This window comes from Eupeodes corollae, chromosome 2, assembly GCF_945859685.1.
Source record: "Eupeodes corollae chromosome 2, idEupCoro1.1, whole genome shotgun sequence".
NCBI lineage: Eukaryota > Metazoa > Arthropoda > Insecta > Diptera > Syrphidae > Eupeodes > Eupeodes corollae.
In genome coordinates this window covers 65,058,313-65,079,277 of record NC_079148.1, presented here as the reverse complement: position 1 = coordinate 65,079,277, position 20,965 = coordinate 65,058,313, and the positions used below count along the sequence as shown (strand labels likewise).

General features: G+C 33.7%; 1 protein-coding gene across 1 annotated transcript in view; it reads right to left on the bottom strand.

Moving 5' to 3' along the window:
- The window catches only part of LOC129945370 (uncharacterized protein DDB_G0283357), a 219,452-nt gene that overhangs the window by 46,523 nt on the left and 151,964 nt on the right, over positions 1 to 20,965 (bottom strand). The window lies entirely within an intron of this gene.

The window sequence follows — 20,965 nt, the reverse complement described above, 5'->3', positions numbered from 1 at the left end:
AGGAATGTCATTATGTCGATTTTGAATAGCAATGGAAAAAAATGTCTGACGTTGGAATTACTGTTGTTCCTTTCTTAGTGTGGAAAACTCTTGAATTCTGAAAATGTCTCGGCTTAAAAGGATTAGAATTTCTTTATCATTTGAATATTCATACGTTTTTATACATATTTTTATTTTTAACTGAGAAAAGTTAAGAAGGATAAAAAGAAGAAGAAGAATGTATTATTGGGCGGGGGAGTTGAAATCATAATGGATTTATACGGGCTTATTAGAAACATGTGTGCTACAATTCTTTGGTTGCCCTTGATGTTTTAAATCTGTTCAAATTCTTCAATCTTTCATACACTTATTTTTCTAAATTTAAGTGAAATTTAATGAACGAATGAATTAGTGCTATTTTTAATGTTATATTTTAATCTTTCTCATATTCAAGGACTCTTACGTGGGTTGGTGTTAAGGATATTTTTTTAAACAAAATTTAAAGAAACAAACACCACGTCATCCTTGGTTCCAAAGCTTGTCGTCAATGACACTCCCTATGTGAGCACGATCGATAAGGCCAATTTGCTTGCAGCACAGTTTGCTGTTAATTCGACGCTACCGGAATGTCATGACTCCTCCTGTTCTTGAGAGCGTAAAAGAATTTATGGGACGAATCTTGTTTCGCACTCGTGCAGTCGCAAGCGTACTGAAAGACCTTGACATACACAAATAGCCCGGATAGTATTCCACCTATTATTCTGAAGAGGTGAAGCTTTTCCATCTTTCCTACTCTACAGGTCTCTTTCCGAGCGGATGGAAAACAGCATTTGTTCAGCCTGTCCCTAAAAAAGGCGAATCGTCCTCAAACTTTAACTATCGTCCAATAGCACTCACGTCCCTTCTTTCCAAGGTAATGGAAACGATGATTATTAATCAGCTTAAGAAATATCTTGAAGAACAGAAGCTTCTTAATGACCGTTAGTATAGCTTTCGTTGCAATAGGTCCACTGGTGATCTCATGGTTTATCTCAGATTATTGCACTTGATATTCCATAAATAAAGCATTTAATAGAGTTTGGCACCAAGCTTTCTTATCGAAAATGCGTGATATTGCTATTGATGAACCCTTTCTTCGTTGGCTTAGAAATTACCTTTCGGACGGTTCAATTCAAGTAGTGCTGGACGGGTTCAAATCTGATATTCACAAAAAAAATGCTACTGTGCCCCAGGGCTCCGTTTTGTCTACAACGCTCTTCCTTATTTTTATAAATGATCATTTGTCTGAAACTTCTAACCCACTTAATTGTTTCGCTGATGAGAGTACCCTCAGCTTTTCATATTAGTTTCTAGATTCACATCCTTGTCCTTCGGATGTGGAATTTAAACGGCAGCGTATGATAAGCTTATTAAATTCTTATCCCGACAGCATCGTACAATGGGGAATCAAAAACCGTGTAGAATTTAATGCATCGAAAACTCAATGCTGTCTCTAGTCGTTAAAGCGTAACCCACCCCCGATGCCGCTATCCACACTTGCATGGAGGAAACTAATCAACTTTCAGTACTCGGTATGAATATCAAAAATCACCTCTTATGAAATGATCACATATTCGATATTGCAAAAATTGCTGATAGGTGATTAGGATTTCTCCGATGGGGCAAGAAATTTTTCACCTCTTCTGATCTGGCTGTAATTTACAAAGCCTTAATTCGTCCAAAACATGAATATAACTCTTATATTTGGGCAGGTGCCCAAAAACAAGTTTAAGTATTTTGGACAGGATCCAAAAAAGAGCTTTGAAAATGATACGCGATAGAACTATAACCGAAACAATTACGTCACTTGAACACCGCCGCAATGTTTCATGCCTTCCGTTGTTTTATTTATATTTTTATAAACAGTGTTCTGTCGAATTAGCAAGTTGCATTCCCCTCCTAAAACAATTCAGCCGTAATACTCGTACTTCTAGGAATGCACATCAATTTAACCTTGAGCTTAATTTCGGACGTACTGTCAAGTATAGAGATTCTTTTTTTAACCGCACATCGAGAATGTGGAATGTTTTCCCTATCATTTTGATAATCAAAACTTTAAGACCAAATGTGCATCGGTATCTCCTCTTAAATCATTCCCTATTTTCCTAATGCTCGCACTGTGTTTAAACTTTAAACATGTTAGGGGTTTAATAACCCCTTGAGTGCCCGTTTATTATAAAAAAAAGGAAACTAAAGTAACAAGTTGTGAAAATTATCATTTGAAATAAGAACAATTTAAGAGCGATTTTTACACAAGCAGAGATCTTTTTTTTAATTCCAAGCCAAAAGTTATCAATTTGATAAACATGAATATTATTCAAATTTTACCAGAAAATCTGCTAAGAAGAAATATTCCTTTAAAAAAAGACTCTAATGATTGATTTAGTCGTGAAATATTAGCCTCTACGACATTGAATATAGAAATCTTCTAGGTCTCTGGTACAGTTTTTAGATTTTGTTAAGTACCTTTAAGAAAATTGATTTGAAAGCTTTTACAATTCGTATACACCCTAAAAACTTCACATTCACGTCCGTTTGTCGATATTTCTAAAAGTTTTACAAAATGTTAATTACAAAAAAAAAAAACTGCTATACTACTATTATTTATAATATTAGAAATTACCACACAAAAATACAAAATAAATAAACCACACTAATATCCAAACACGCTTCACTTTAACATAAACTTCTGAGACCACACTGACAGCTGAAATAACAGTAGCGTTCTTTATTAAAAAGACCAATATGGAGGACACCGGACAGTCCAGTCGACAATAAATTAGACAAACTTTTGACTGCTATTGAAAACCTTGGGACACATTTAAGGAAATAAATAAAAAACTAAGAACCTTAGAACAAAAATTAAACTGAATAATACACAGAAACAACACAATTGAAGAGAAACAGGAACACCTAGAAAAGAAAAGAAAATATTAAAAGTGATGTATAAAGGGAAAAAATATTGTTATTTACAATTTTTACCATTTTACATCTTTTAAACACTATTCTCGAAATAAAAACTGAATATTTTGAAATCGATTTTGCAAGATGTCTAGGAAATAAAGGAGACAAAATTAGACGTATTTTACTTGGATTGACAACACAAATAAAAAAAGATACTATAATGAAAAACAAAACTAAACTGAGACATTATAAAGAGGACACTATATACATAAAAGAAGACTGCATTAAAGAAGATTTTAATACGACAGTCCAAGAAAATAAACCATTTTCCAAACATTAAAATAATCAAAAAATGACTCAGGAAACGACATTGAGAAGAAAAAACAACGAATACCTAAAAGAAATCGACAATATGACAACGACCCAAATGCAAATGAAAATGAACCAATATGTTCGACCAAATTGAAGAAACCAAAAACAATTGAAAAGGTCCAAAATGACAAACATAACAAAATAAGAAACAACAGCATTCATAGATTTCTACAATCAAACCAAAAAGAAATTAATAATATGAACAGTGGCCAACGCGACAACAAGCAACAAAAGAAACAAATTTTGAATAATAAGGACTCTACCCCAAGTCGATTAGCCATCGGGGGGAATTACGGCCAATTCCCTCCTAACAACCCATCAGCCATCAAACCAAGACCAATCCAAAAACTCTCTAGAAATTTGTACAATGTAAGAACAACTGGGATATACTGGGACTATCCGAGCTAAGAATTTTTGGACAAGACATAATTGAAAACCAGAATGATATATTCTGTTACATTGGTGAGATCAAAGGCTTGCATGGAGTTGGATTTCTCATCAAAAAGAGTTTAAAGGACAGAAAAATAAATGTACGGTTTTTTAGTAAAAGGATATGTAATGTAGCCTATGTTTAAAAATACAAAACACAAAAATAACGATAATTCAGGTTTATGCCCCGACCAAAACAGCAACTGACGAAGAAATTTCGAACTTCTACAATTTATTGGACAAAGTAAGTAATGAAACAAAAACGGAGATGATGTATTTTAAGGAGATTTCAACGCCAAGTTAGGGAAACAGATTGACAACGATGAAGAAGTAATGGGACCATTTGGATACGAACGAAGAAACAAAAGAGGAGACCTACTTATAAAGTGGATGGAAGGGACGAATCCCAGATTTGCAAATTCTTTCTTCAAAAAGAGAGAAAAACGGAAATGAACCTGGATTCACCGGAATGGGATAACAAAGAACAAGCAAAAATAAAAGTGGACCATAATACGTTGAAAAGAAACAAACAAACACTCAGTTTTCCTAGAATAATACCAACCGAAAATATTGAAAAATATAATGACATGCTTAAGAAAGAAATAAGACTTAATAAAACTACAAATAGAATAAACAAAAATTTTCAAAATACATATGATTCATTAGAACAGATAATAAAGAACTCGGCGAAAGTTTCAATCATGACTGCTGTTACTCCAAAACCTGATAAATTAACAAATGACACTAAAGCGCTGCTAACCAGAAGAGATAACCTACGAAACAAGGACAACTTATCAGACCAGGAAAAAATGAACTAAGATACCTTCGGAAAACCATAAAAGAAGATGCGCAAAATGATATCCAAACATATAACGAAACAATGATAAAATATATATAAAGCAACACCTATGCTGGTTTATTTTTATTTTCATTTTATGATTTTAAAAATAAATTTTTTATTTTCATGATGATCATTTTTGTTTCAATTATTATACAACAGCTTTCTGAGTTAAATATTTTACTATTTATAAGCTGTCAAATGAAATTAATTTGGGAGAAAAGAAAAAAGGAGAGCTACGATGAGGATGGTTTAAAAAACCTTTGGTTAGTTAGTCAAAATTTAAAAAAAAATCGGCAATCGGCATTTTCAAAACGTTTCATATATATTTGTATTTTCTACAAACATTTGAAAGAGACTCTTATTTGCAAATGAAAATTTCTCTTTGCATATTACTAAAAAGCTTTTCAAAATTTAAAATACAATTTGCAAAGTGTATTGTTTGGAAAATAAGAAAGAACAAATCGTCGTCGTTCTATGAAAACTCCCTAAGTCCATTATCCGCAAAAATGAAATAAATACACTAAGTTCATGTAAATGACAAAATTTATAATTTTTCAAAACTAACTAAGCTTAACGATGCACCTTTTTTAAACTATAAAGAATTAAAACTCCCAAAATCTATTAATTTGCATGTTGATTCAAACTTTAACTGCAAATATCTCAAAACACAAAAAATGGACTTAGGGAGTTTTAATAGAACGACGACAAAATACTTTGCAATATAAAAAAACTTTTTAATTTCTAGAAAAGATTTACAATTTTTATTTTCAATTTAAAAACTTCCTCTTTGCTAATTTTCATTTGATGAAACGTAATTTGCAAAGTAAAAGAGCAAAGTTGCAACGTGAAAAGTGTTTGGTGAATCAGTTACATGGTGTACGAAGAAAGGTATCCTAAATGTTCGAATATACTATTCACACGCAGGCATTATACTCAAAAAACCCCTTATTTAGGTTATAACAGAATTCTCAAAATTTGACCACTAAGAACGCTTACAAAACTTTCCTTTGGGAATCTAAAACAATTATAAGACGCATATTAATGTCAAACTTGTTGTTTGAAAAAAAGCGAGGTAATATTTTTTAAATACATAAATTAATACGAGTAAATAGGGTGTTCAGCGATATTGAAATGGGTTACTAAAATATTGTTAAATAATACAAAAATGTATAAAAATATCTGAAACAAAAAACATAACAAACTTTCAAAGAAAAAACTTTGAACCCGTTTTTCTTCCAAAACCATGTCACTCAAATTCTAAAATATTATAAAGCCCGAAATTAGCCACAAAGTCTAAGAAGCTAAAGAAAAAAAACTCAAAGCAAATATCGTAATGCCCAAATATTGAAAGTTGTCATTTTATCCGATGGAGCGGATGGCTCTTTAAAACAGCTGGAGATATGTTGGTTAGGAGCATGCACCAAATTATATGTAAGATATGGTCGGAAGAAAGCATGCCCGTTGAATGGAACCTCAGTATTGTTTGCCCGATCCTGAAAAAAGGAGACCCTCTAAATTGCACCAACTATAGAGGAATCAGTCTACTTAACATCGCCTATAAAATCTTCTCTGCCGTAATATGTGAACGTCTAAAGCCCATCGTCAACAACCTGATAGGTCCTTATCAGTGTGGTTTTAGACCAGGAAAGTCCACAGTTGATCAAATATTCACAATAGAGCAGATCCTGGAAAAAATCCAAGAACTTTTCATCGATTTCAAGGCCGCATATGACAGCATCTACAGGGACGAGCTGTATAAAGCCATGTCTAGTTTTAGCATCCCTTCCAAACTCGTCCGTTTGTGCAGGATGACCATGGAGAATTCCCGCTGCTCCATAAAGGTTGGAAAGAACTTAACAGAACCTTTTGATGTCAAAAAAGGTTTTAGACAAGGTGATGCGCTGTCGTGTGATTTTTTTAACATCGTGCTTGAAAGAATTGAGGCAGAGGCGGCAAAAATGAGTTTAACGGTTAATGAGGACAAAACAAAGTACATGCTGTCGTCAAGAAAGGACATACAACACTGACGTCTTGGTCTAAACGTCACCATCGACAGACGTAACTTTGAGGTTGTAAAGGACTTCGTCTACCTAGGCTCCGCTGTAAACTGGGAAAACAACAACAGCGCTGAGATCGAACGAAGAATAACTCTTGCTAACCGCTGTTTCTTTGGACTAAGAAAGCAATTGAGTGGTAAAGTCCTCTCTCGAGGGACCAAAGGGTTGCTATATAAGACCCTTATCATTACCGTCCTAGTATACGGTGCAGAAGCATGGACTATGAGAAAAGCGGATGAAAGCACCTTGGGTCGCTTCGAGAGAAAAGTTCTTCGTGTGATCTACTGTCCCGTATGCATCGAAGGGGAGTGGAGGAGAAGATGGAACGATGAGCTGTACGGGCTGTACAGCGACGTAGACTTAGCCAGAAGGGTAAAAGTCCAACGACTAAGAAGCGCATGAAAACCAATGCTCCGGCCCGGAAAGTCTTCGAATCCGCACCCACAGGACAGCGCAGTAGAGGAAGACCGCGGATCAGGTGGCGCGCACAAGTGGAAGGTGACCTCACCCAACTTGGAGCGCGAAACTGGAGACATCTAGCTAGGGACCGAGCTAGATGGAGAAGTTTGTTGGGTGAGGCCCTAGTTCACATAGGACTGTAAGACCTAACAGTCACTTTGATATTTAGTATTTCAATAACCTGAAAAATTAGAGCTATTGAAACAAGAAGTTCAATAGCGACATTTTAAAATACAAAATTTAACCCACACATATTTGTTATTTAATATTTAACAATATGAAAAGCCCATAACGAAAGAATTGTCATCAAAAAGTAACCCAACATCACCCTCAGTTGGACAAGCAAAACAATTTTCCTTAAAAACTCAAGGCCATGCTTGCTAAACTGAATTAAAATTCATATGAATACAAAATTATACCATTCATTGATTGTAAAAATAAAAGAAAAGATAAATTCGTGTTAAGTGATGCTGGTTTTAGAAAGGCACGAAATTTTTTTAAATTCCTAGTAAGTAACCTTAACCCTTAACAAAACACGACTTAATTTTTAAGATTTGAGTTTTCAGCCACAGCAATTAATATTTTGGTAGTGATTATGAGTTTTTGGTAACATCGGTCTTAAATTATTCGAAAACGATTTTACGATAACATTGTCATAAACAAATTAATTAAATTAAAATAATGATACAAAATCTTAGTTTTGGAAATACAAAGTACGAAAATACTGATACCACATCTTACAACACGTGATTCGAGTACACTACAGACATTTTGAGAGCTACTAAGACCTTTTATGCTATAACAATAGTAACTGTGTCATCTATCAAAATTCCAGCCTTATTAGTAAAATAAAATTAGTCTTTTTCGCTCCGTAATACTTTTTAAACAATATCATTTGAACGATCACATTCAACATTTACAAATTCCTAAGTTAAATTATTATTCCTGCCCATTTCACCTCTTTGTTCGCTTGTTAAGGAAATACAAGCTTTTATTAATCGAGATACCTTTACTATACAAGAAAACAATGAAAATCGTCTAAATGAGAACAAATAAAACAAAAACAAGTAAAAACATAAACATTAACTGCAACTGCAACATTAACAAAGCATAAAGAAAACCAATTAAATCTTTCTAAACAATTGAAACATTTTCCTTTTGTTATTGTACACGTTTTATTTAATTTTTCTTCTTTTTTTTATTATTATTTAGGTTTTTTAGTAAAGCATAATAGCCTTTCTACCGACTTACTTTAAAACTTCTCATCTTTTTGTACTTAATTAAAATGGTTCTTGAGAGAAGAAAGGGCTTTATTGTGCTTCAGGTAGCCTTTTTTGAATTCTACACTCGTATAATGTTGAAGTTTTGTATATATTTATATTCGAGCATAAAATAAAGACGAGGAAACTTTAAGTTAAAGATGTGATAACGATAAAGTTAAATTGATTTTGTTTTGATACTTTGCTTGTTTCAAAATATATATAAAATGGAACAATTATTGAAATATAGAGATTAGTTGATAACAAGTTAAGTTTGATCTTTAAAGTTCTAGGAACATAGTTTGTACAGAGTTGGGAAGTTTACAATTAGTATGTTTATGCAAGATTTGCATTAAGGGCCATGGGTTGGAATTTTGTCAAATAATGTTGATAAAATATAAATGAATCTTCTTTTCAGTGAAAACAAATATTACCCAAACGAATTTTCTTTTTAAGAGAATAAAATCAAGTAATCCGGATTTGCAAGGATTCCAAATGTCCTTTCCTAGGTATTTTTAAATTTGAAATTCCTTCCAAATGCAAATGATAGAAAGTTTAAAAATAAATCCCGTTATTACACAATACGTATATCCTATGCATACATTTTGATGTTTAGGATAAAAATTCGTTTGCAAACGTTGAATATAATAATAATCTTTTTAAACTTTATGATATGTACATAATATTTTGCTTCACAGTCAGATGTCTAGCTATTTGCTGGGATTAAGGGATTTGCTGTTAGAAATAAAAAGTCTGCGAAAGTCCGATATCAAAGCCAAATTAAAAAATTGGCAGATACGAAAGAGTTTGGTTCCCTGGAGCAGACACAGACTTTAACAATTATTCTTTTTTTTAGAGTTGTTAAGCGTTCATATTCCGCTTTTTTGTAATGTTATTTGAGAATGCTTTATACATATGTACATATATGGAAGAGGTTGTTCCAAGTGTTAGCTAAAATACTTGTCTATTGGTTTTGTTTGAATTTCTATGCTGCTACGTAGTTTTTTACGTATTTTAAAACATGACATGAATAACTTATATTTGGAATTTATTTAAACTTTATCTCAAATTTATTAACTAATGTAATGCATACGCTATCGGTCATAAGGTTAGAAAAAGGCTGATAAGTTTAGTTTTGAATATAGCAACATTCGGGGGCTAAGAAAAACTTTGTTTTATGTATACGTCTATACTGTTTTAAACAGGCCAGCTGTTCTAGCACTAAATGAAACCCAGGTTGGCAAAAATACCGATCATACGGAGTTTAACCTTCATGGTTATAGCTTAGTGCCATTATTCTTCTCTCACCTAGCCGTTACATCCCTAATGATGCTGCCTAAAAGCTTTTAACACAGTATGGCCAATGTATTAATACAATTTTTAATTCTATACGGTTATGTTACAAGAGTACCTAAAAATCTTAACATTCACAAATCCGCTGGCCCGGATAGTATCCCCACTATTGTTCTGAAAAGGTTATCTTCAACGCTGGCAAAACCACTGCGTAATCTTTACCATCTGTCCTATTCTACAGGTTTCTTTCAGCTGAAGAAATATTTTGAAGAACGAAAGCTTCTTAATGACCGGCAGTAGGGCTTTCGTTGCAATAGGTCCACTGGTGATCTCATGGTTTATCTCACCGAACAGTGGATCGTTTTGGAGAAAGTAAGATTATTGCATTTGATAGAGTTTGGCATCAAGCTCTCTTATCTTAGTATTGATGAATCCCTTCTTCGTTGGGTTATACATTACGTTTCGGACCGTTCAATTCAAGTAGTATTGGACGGGTTCAAATCTGATATTCGCAAAATAAACGCTGGTGGGACCCAGGGCTTTGTTTTGTCTCCTACGCTCTTCCTCATTTTTATAAATGATCTTTTGTCTAAAACTTCTAACCCACTAAATTTTTTCGCGGATGACAGTACCCTCAGTTTTCATATTCGTTTTTAGATTCTTATCCTTGTTCTTCGGATGTGGACTACCAACGGCAGCGTATGATAAGCTCATTAAATTCTGATCTTGACAGCATTCTGCAATGGGGAACCAAAAACCGTGTAGAATTTAATGCTTCGAAAACTCAATGCTGTCTACTGTCGCAAAAGCGTAACCCTCCCCCAATGCCACTATCCATGAGTGGTACTTGCATCGAGGAGACTGAACAGCTATGAGTCCTAGGTATATGCATTACAAACCACTTGTTGTGGAGTGATCACATATTTGACATCGCCAAAAATTCTGCTAAGTGTTTAGGTTTTCTCCGACGATGCAAGAAGGTTTTTACCCCTTCTGATCTGGCTATAATTTATAAAGCCTATATTCGTCCAAAACTTGAGTACAATTCCCATATTTGGGCAGGAGCTCCTATAACCCACTTGATTCTCTTGGACAGAATTCAAAAGAGAGCTCTAACAATGATAGGTGACCGTTGTCTTACTGAACTTTTGCATCTCTCGAGCACCGTCGTAAAAATTCATGTCTCTCATTATTTTATCGCTACTTTCATAAGCAATGCTCAAATGAAATACCCAGTTGTATTCCTTCCCTCAAACAATTCAACCGTAATACTCGTTCTTTTAGGAATGGCCATCAGTTTACCCTTGAGCCCAATTTCGGTAGTACTGTAAAGTACAGAGATTCTTTTTTTAGTCGCACTACACGAATATGGAATGCTTTACCAGACTCAATATTTTCCATTTATTACAATGTGCAGGCATTCAAAACCAATGTGCATCGGTATCTCCTTTCAAATCCTATCCTCCCTCCCTAATTACTCGCACTGTGTATAATCATTTTAAGGGTATTCATATCCCCTTGAGTGCGAGTACAATATAAAAAAAGAAAAAGGTACATGAAGGAGGAAAGCAATACGATGACAAGGAAGAGCTTATTCATGGTATCAAATTGGCCTGGAGTGATATTTCTTTGGTCTACTTGAAATTTTTGTATAAATCCTTAAAAGATAGAATTTTTGAAGTTATTTTGAAAACTGGTGGTAACTAACATTATTAAAAACCTAATGAAAACAGAAAAACATAGTAAAATACAAATACTTGTATTTTATTTCCATTTATTTCATGTGCTTCTAATCTTATGACCCGATTTATTTTCGCATATTTTTGACCCGATTAACAATTTTTAATCATAGTTCCGTAAGCTGAATCACTCTTTTACCTAAATTATATATTTTGTTGTTAACAAAATAGTCCCTCATTTAACATAGTTATTTTTTTGTAATCCATCATATAACGGGAGAAATATAGATTTTACTTCTGGGAAATGCCTGCTTCTATTCTTATGACCTGCAGTGTATGTTACATGCTAACATTAAAAATGATTTAAATACTGGCAAAACCAACACGTATTAAAAATTCAGTGGATCCAGCTCAGATCGCATTTATTAAAAGTTATTGAAATTAAATAGATGATCTGTGCAATACCATTTCCAAAATCTATTTAAGTCTCCCTGCAAGAGCACACAATTGGATAGCGAGTTTAAAGTTAGAAATATTTACACGTCGTCAGCATTAAATAAAGTTTTTGAGTTTTGGAAAACAGAATGGAGGTCATTTATAAATAACATAAAAAGCAGCGGACCAAGCTGCCTTCCTTGAGGTATACCAGAATTTACTCTTAAGTTCTCAGTGTTTCTTTTTAGGGTAGGAAATTTTGAGTAGTACCACGGGTTGGTTAATGCGTTAAGCTTTCATGCCAGAGGTCCGGGGTTCAAACCCTGACTCTGCCATCTAATGTTTTTTCATGGCTACTGCCTCTTGCAGTAAAAAATACCTTAGCGAAGCACCAACAAGCCTCGGATACGGACGGATTCCCTGTTGACAACCCACGCAAACGAAATAAGGACAATGAACTTCGGATCTGTACGTGAAATGTTATGTCTCTCAACAGACCACATGCAGCCGAACAACTAGCGAAAGCCCTAAACAAGGCAGATATTACCGCCATCCAGAAGAAAAGACATCTTCAAACATCATCAAATTGACTAGGAGCACTACCTCGTTGTAGCCAAGGTACAGCTACGGATATAGCGATCCAAGCCAAAACAAGGAAGTACTGTGAGAAGATTCGACGTTAGACGGCTACAATCGCATGTCCTTTTCTGATCGAGTCATTAATAACCTCTTAAGTCGTATGCTGCCTGTATTAAGCATTGAAAACCAGTGTCAACATTGCCTTGCAGCCATCAGAGATGCCGCCTCTGAAGTGCTAGGTTTCACACGGACACCACAGCGAAACCCCTGGTTTGACGACGAATGCCGGCAAGCGCACGCAGCGAAACAGCAGGCATACAAAACGGCGCTGCACAAAAGGACCAGATCTGCTCGCGAGCTCTACGAGCAGAAGAGGAGAGAGGAACACCGGTTTCTTAGACGGAAAAAAAGAGAGCATGAGAAGCGCGCGATCGAAGATAGAGGGATGTCACAACAGGAATGAGGTTCGTAAATGTTACCAAAAGGTAAAAAAAACCTCTCAAGGGTACCAGCCACGAACCGAAGCCTGTAAAGACGATCAAGGGAACATCGTAGTAGAACCACAGTCGATGCTGAGAATATGGAAAGATCACTTCTCCAAATTATATAACGGCGATGACAAACCGAATTCCTCTGTAAGGGAGATAGAACCACTCAACCTCGGCGACGCAGATCAACAATTTCGCTTACCCGACCTTGACGAAGTGAAGATAGCTATATCTAAACTTAAGTCAAACAAAGCTGCTGGAGCAGTCGGCATCGCTGCCGAACTATTCAAAGCAGCAGGCGATGCCTTGGTAGGGAGCACGCACTATTCATCTGCAAAATATGGTCGAAAGAAAGCATGCCCGGTGAGTGGAATCTCAGCATAGTGTGCCCGATACATAAGAAAAGTGACCCTCTAATCTGCGCCAACTACAGAGGCATTAGTCTCCTTTAACATTAAATATAAGATCATGCCTGCCGTATTATGTGAACGTCTGATAAAAACCTGATACGTCCTTATCAATGTGGCTTCAGACCAGGAAAGTCCACTATCGACCAAATATTCACACTACGGCAGATCTTGGAAAAAACCCAGGAACTTTCCAATCGATACCCACCACCCCTTTATCGATTTTAAAGCCGCGTATGACAACATCTATAGGGAAGAGCTCTACCGCGCAATGTCTAGTTTTGGCATCCCTGTCAAACTTATCCGTTTGTGCAGAATGACAATGGAGAATGCACGCTGCTCTATCAAGGTCGGAAAAGATCTTACCGATGCACTTGATGTCAAAAAACGTTTTAGACAAGGCGATGCACTGTCGTGCGACTTCTTCAACATCGTTCTGGAAAGAATTGTGCAAAACTCAACCGTCAACACTAGAGGCACAATCTTCCAAAGGTCCATCCAATTACTCGGATACGCAGATGATATTAACATAATTGAAAGATCGAAGCGTGATGTCAGTGGAGCGTTTTTTAGCATTGCGACGGAAGCGAAGAAGATGGGTTTAGTGGTTAATGAGGGGAAGACGTCTTGGACAAAACGACACCATGGACAGCTAACTTTGAGGTAGTTAAGTACTTTGTCTACCTAGGCACCGCTATTAACTCAGACAACGACACCAGCGCTGAAATCAAACCAAGAATAACTCTTGCAAATCGCTGCTTCTTTGGACTTAGAAGGCAATTGAGAAGAAGTCTTCTCTCGAGCATCTAAAATCACCATCTATAAGACACTCATCATCTCGTTTCTCATTTATGATGCTGAGGCCTGGACCCTGACAAAGAAAGATTAGATCGTCCTAGGATGCTTCGAGAGAAAAATTCTTTGGGTGATTTTCGGTCCCGTACGCATAGATGAAGAATGGAGGAGAAGATATATAACGACGAACTGTACGGACTGTACAGCGACACTGACCTAGTTAGCAGAATTAAAGTCCAACGGCTTAGATGGCTGGGTCATGTAGATCGAATGGACATCAACGCACCAGCCCGGAAGGTCTTCGAATCCAACCTCCAGGGACGGCACAGTAGAGGAATACCGCAACTCAGGTGGTACATTCAGTTGGGTGAGCACATCAAGCAACTTGGCGTGCGAAACTGAAGACAGCTAGCTAGGGACCTAGCTGGATGGAGACACATGTTGGTTGACGCCGAGGTCCGCCGCGGACTGTAGAGCCACCACGTTAAAAATATTGCGTTTAATCTGATCATTATAAAAATTCTGTAGTGCGTCTAATAATATGGCCAGGGACTGTAGCTCTTATTGTAACAACTAGGAAATCAGATATAATTCTGATGAGAATATTTCCTCTACATACACAGAAACAAAATGCAGTCTCCAGAAAAACATTAAAAAGTACGACTAAGTTCTGAAAATTAAAGCTTAAGTTATTTTCTTTGAATATATTTCATAAGTAAGACTAATTTAGAAGTTTTTTGGATGACTTGAATTTTAGGAAAAGAAAAACTGACAAACCCTTTTTTATAAAGTCCAAAAGTAACTGTAGTAGGAAATATTCAATTTTCTCAAAAACTCTTCTTTTTTTTAATTTTTTTTTCTACACAATCATTGATTATCTAAAAAAGCCTATTTTTTGGATGTTAAAAAAAAATATAAAATGTCCATATGTTTTGATGACGGAACCCATTTCCGCCATAAATATTGCCTTAATGCAATTTGCACGGTCAACGCCTCATAAATCCTTATTCAGTGTTCGCTTATTTTAAAATAAAGATTTTGGGGATGCGAAGAAGATTTTGGGGATCTATTCTCAAAATATTTTAAATGTACATCAGTTCTTACCAATTTTGAGTTGTAGTTTTTACCAACTTTTGAATTTTTTTTTGTTTAGGTTTGTTTTGTAAAAATACAGGAACCGTTTTTATCAAAGTTTGGAGAAGATGTTAAAAACGTAATTTTTTAAATAAAATTAAATATAATTATTTTGGAGGTAAAATCATTTTTTGTTTGATTTATAATAAACCGTTTATTGACTGTTTTTTAAATTATTGTAGTTTGGTATTACGTTAGTGTCATTTGTTCTTGAGATATTTTGGGTCAATCGAACAAATCGTACCGATAACAATAGCTTCCTATGGTAAATGCAGTCTTGGAAGGATAAACAGTATCGATTTAAAGGAATTCAAAAATGTACAAATTTTATTTCAATATTATCCGTGTATTCCCAAAAATACTGAGAAAAGAATAACTTAAAATGGTCAAGGCACTATTTATTTGTAATTGAATGATTATAGATATTTTAAATACATTTTTCAATGTTGTAAAGAACTTATAGAACAGTCATCACTATTTTTTGAAAATAATAGATTATTGATTGATTTTAATTAAAAAATGTATTAACTTTCCTTATGTAAACTATACATAAAAATATAACAATTGCCTTTCATTAAAATCCAATAAATGAAATTCAATACCAAATTGCTTTCTGGCTATATAAAGTACATAATTTAAGTTTTCATGCAAACAAATTAATTTATTATTTTTATATGCCTACATTTAATATATATTTTATACATCTACATTATAAATCTGTAAATGTCAACTTCAAGGACATTTATCCTTTGCCAAAATTTAATTTCATAAAATCGTTAAAATTTCACTTTTGAAATTTAAATAAAGTTATGAAATTCATAATTGAATTTTAATTTCAATTATTTTCTAGACCATGATCTATTTACACAACCTTGCTGATGATACGATGATGATTAAAGAGAACCGAACCACCAAACCTCAATTGCTATCAACTAAACTTGATGTATTTACCTTCATGGATTCATTACGAATGTAGAGGTACAGTATCTTACTTGGTTTCCATTAACGTTTTCTTATAATAATTTTGCCTGGTAATATGATAATTCAATAAAATTGCGTATAATGATTTATTTTATGTGTACATAATGAAAATTTAAATCTTTGCTCTAAGGATGCATGCAATGTTGAATTTTAGAATGAATACAGGAAGATAAAGATACATCAATATCTCAATTTAATAATATTTCTAATACCTAGAGCTTTTATAGTCCAGGACAATCAGAAAAAACAGACCGAAGATATAAAAATTATTGAAAATCATAAGTTTGCTAATAAATTTATTTATAAACAATATAAACAATAATTTAGCGAAACCCCAATTGATACCCCTGAGAATCGGTTTATCTTTGATTTTAATATCGGATCTCCTGTTAAGTTCAGAGATTCTTTTTTAGCCGCACTACACGAATGTAAAATCTTTTATCCCGTTTAATATACGCAATTCTTGGCAATCTGGAGAAATTCTTCGTTAAAAAAAAAACTCTAACGAAACTTGAATGAACATTTTAAAACATTGTGAAAAAGCTGTTTTGTGAGTGAAAACGCAAAATCTATTTTTACCAGATTATGTACATACGTTAAAAAATCGAGAAAAAGTTCAAACAACCTGGAGGTATCTTGTAGTTTTTGAGAAGCGATACTTGGGTGTTAAACTACAGTGGAATTACATTGCAATACACACATATAGAAATAGCTACAAATGAAATGTCTAAGCGATAAAAGTTTTCAAAAGTGAAAAGTTTAAAACTGAAGCACCCAAACTTTTAAATTTTAAGGAGTTAGGAGGAATAAAAGTTTGTTGCTTGCCATTTTGTGTGTGTTTCGTTAAAGGATTGCCATATACAAACTTGTTACTATGCTTAAATATACTATAGACTTGAAGTAGGTAAGGGTAAGATAGGTTAGGGACGGCTGGAGCAGGATATGATGATTTGTTGATGAAATGTTAAATGTCAATTACAAGTAAGTTAACGAAAAGTTTATTTATTTTTACTTTGATAAATTGGATAAATTGTGAGGATGAAAAATACTTGAAGAAATTCTTTCAAATCGATTTAAGTTGACATAGAACTATAACTTTTATTAAACCTACATGTTAATGTTTTTTTGGTCCTTCAATAAGAAGTTTCATTTTGACATTAAACAAAAATAGTATTTTTAAAGATTTTTTTTTGTTGTTTATTTGATTGGGAAGATGGACGTATGCCTTTACCATATTTCATGATAAATTTGTTGCTGTATGTCCTAAATAGTATTTTTAATAGATTTTATTTTTTTCGTCGTCCATAGTTCAAGAACCTGAACAGATATCGATTTCAAATAAATTTTGTTATACAGATAATAGGGTGAAAATTGTGGTTAACCCTAAATATCTTACGAACCAAAAACGCTAGAGACTTGAATTAAACTTTATCAAATATATTGTAACGTGATATTAAAGAAGTATATTTTTTGAAAAAAATCTATTTAACGGTTTTTTATAAATTAAAAAAAAAACTGAAAAAAAAATTTGTCACTTCCAAAATTTTACGACTAAAATATGATTTCATCTCCAAAACAATTTTGTGCAACGAAGAATAATGTTTTTGACATGTGATAAAATTTTGAGAAAAATCGAATTGACAGTTTTTTTTATAAAAAATAAAAATCTAAACATTACTCAAAGTTGGTAAAAATTGAATATATTCAAATATCTTTTCAAAAACTTTAAATTTAAGCTTCAATCTTATTTTATCTTGTAAGAAATATTGTTTTCAACAATCTAAAAATGTTGAGAAAAATCTAATTGACAGTTTTTTTACAAAAAAGAAACCTAAAAGAAATGTATAAAAGTTGGTAAAAATTTACTTTCTACTCAAATAGCATTTCAATAATTCAAAATATTGGCTTCAAACGTATTTTATTTCACAGAACATATTGTGTTTGATATTCAGTAATTTTTATATAAAAATCCAACAGTCGGTTTTTTCATAAAAAATAAAATCTACAAAATATAGTACGCCAATTTGGTAAAAACTTATACGAGTACATATAGACTAACTTTTAAGCAAGACAAATCGCCAGACGGGATGGGAAGTTATCAGTGTGGGTCGCATCCCAGCCTTTTTTTTAATAATGTTTTTGAGGGGAATCTTCCATCTTCCGGTAGATGAATTCAGGACTGCTGTAATATTCCTGATGCACATAAAAGGATCCTTGTTGGATGCAGCGAACTATCGAGGAATCTTTTTTCTAAATTCAACATATAAGATTTTCACAACAATATTACAGAAACGAGTAACAAGATGGATTACAACGCAAAATGTGCTAAATGAGTGTCAAGCTGGTTTAAGTTCCGGATACTCTACAATCGAAAATATCTTTGTCCTCAGGAGCCTTGCTGAAAGCTTTTGCATGCTGGCTAAAGCAGCTTTTGACACGATCAACAGGAGTGCCATATTTTACAAATTGTACAATCTGGGATTTTCGTTAAAGTTCGGCTTAATACTCGAAGAGTTGTACAGAGGAACACGACTGCAGTTTGGAATGGAGCGGAACTTTCGGCTTGGTTTGCAACTTTTTCAGGAGTGAGGCAGAGATGCACACTGAGTCCTACCCTCTTTTGGCTCTTCATAAATGATCTAATTGATTTACTTCCTAGAGGAGTTGACTTTGCGGGAGAGCGTATTAAAGCTTTGATGTTCGCGGATGTTATAGTCTTGTTTACTTTCTTCCCAGAAACACTCCAACTTATGATAAACAAGATTTACAATTACTGTTGTTTATGGACTTTGGTTGTCAACACTCAAAAACCCAAGGTGATGATTTTAAAAGAGGAAGTGGACGAAACGCATCTAAAAAAAGCGGGTGTTTAACGGAGAAGACATTGAATGCGTCATCTTTTCGAGCAACTTAAATATGGAAAAGCATCTAGTAGAAAAACTGCAAAAAGCAAAAACAGCTTTAAATATAGCATAGAAAAGAGGAATATAAAGTACTTGAAGCTGCAGCGGAGAGTTTTCTTTTATACGGCGCCCAAGTTTGGGTATGTAAAAAGTGTCTCGCAGTGGAGGAACTACTAACTCACTACGTGAAAAAAAATATTTCGGCTGCCTTTGAACACACCAAACTATGTTGTTTTTCTAGAGACAGACTTTTACCTCTATTCGTCAAAACCCTTTAACTGCAATCGGACTATTTACAGAAAGTTTTCAAGATGCCTGATTCCCGACTGGTCAAGAAAGTAGCTCTTAAAGCAGTACAGAATCAAAATAGCTGATACTGGGAGTGGAATTGCCTCGCCGAAGGATGTAACTTGGAGTTCCATTTACACGTTCGAAGCATATCAAGTTTCAAGGTTATCTTATATGATGTGATTGCGAAAGTAGATGAAAAATGTAGAGAAGATTATGTAGCTGAAGCTTCCGAGTCCTTATTCAAAACTATTTATAGAAGGCTGAACCACAATCTTGCTGAAAGAAACTACTTCAGTGATGCAAATAGTGTGAACGAAATTTCAACAATGGTTGGACTCCGGAGCGAATTTATAAGACTGAATTTCATACCACGTAGATCCGAATTACCATTGGCGTGCAGTATGTGCAATCTTAGAGAAAGAGAGGACGTTATTCATTTCGTTGGATAATGTCCTACTTTAAAGGAAACAAGAAGGAGCTTTTTTGGAAGTGACTTTTTATCGGAGATAAATGTCGGCAATTTGTACAAATATTGCAAAATCGCGTTAAGTTATAGATCTAGAATTATGAACGAAGATTTTGATTTATCAAACAATAATTCACTTAAATTAATTCAAAGTTAAAGTTGAAAAGAAATTAAATTATCTTCTTTTTTAAATATAAAAAAATAATTATAGAAGCTTATTACAATATTTGTATAATTTATGTTAATTGTCAATCTGGCAGACGGCAATTACCATGTCATACTGATTTTTGTTTGTATATATGTAAAAACATGAATTGTTAAATGTATTTATAATATTATAATAAAAAAAAATTATCTATCTATTTGTTATAAAACAAAACTAGTTTGAAGGAATGATCTCAAAGTTTTGAAAAGATATTGGAGTAGAAAATCAATTTTTACCAACTTTTATTAATGTTTTTTTTTTAAGTTTTATTTTGTGTAAAAATATGTCAGTTCGACTTTTCTCAAAAGTTTACTTATTGGTGAAAATAATATGTTTTATAAGATTAAATTAATTTGAAGGCAATATCTCCATTTTTTTCAAAATTTTACAAGATATCAAAAACATTATTAAAATTATTTTGGGTTGTAATTTAAGTTATTTTTTAGTTCGTATAAAGTTTTCGAGGTAAGAAATATTTTTTTTTCAGTTCTTTTTTTATTTATAAAAACTGTTAATTGAACATTTTTACAAAAACATGTTTGTTTAATAACACATTACAATATATAATACTAAATTATAAATCAAGTCTCTAGCGTTTTTGGTTCGGGAGATATTTTGTGTTAAGCAATATTTTCACCTTTTTTAACTTCCCATAGAAAGTTATTGTAACGGGTCCGGTTTGAAGTCGATTTCTCTACTGGTTCTTGAGCTTTGGAACACGAAAAAAACTTCTCGAACGTATGGACGTACGAACTTAAATACACACGCATGCACAGACATCTCTCTAAAAATCTTTTGTTTCGACTCTAGGGTCCTTGAAACGTCGAGAAATATTACAATTTTCTATTCGACAAATCGGACTGTTTAAAATAACTTCCTATGTGCACTTACAAATCTCCATAAACCAAAGCTGGCTTTTTATCAATGCTATAATATCCTTAATATAGACTGAACCTACGCATTTGTATGC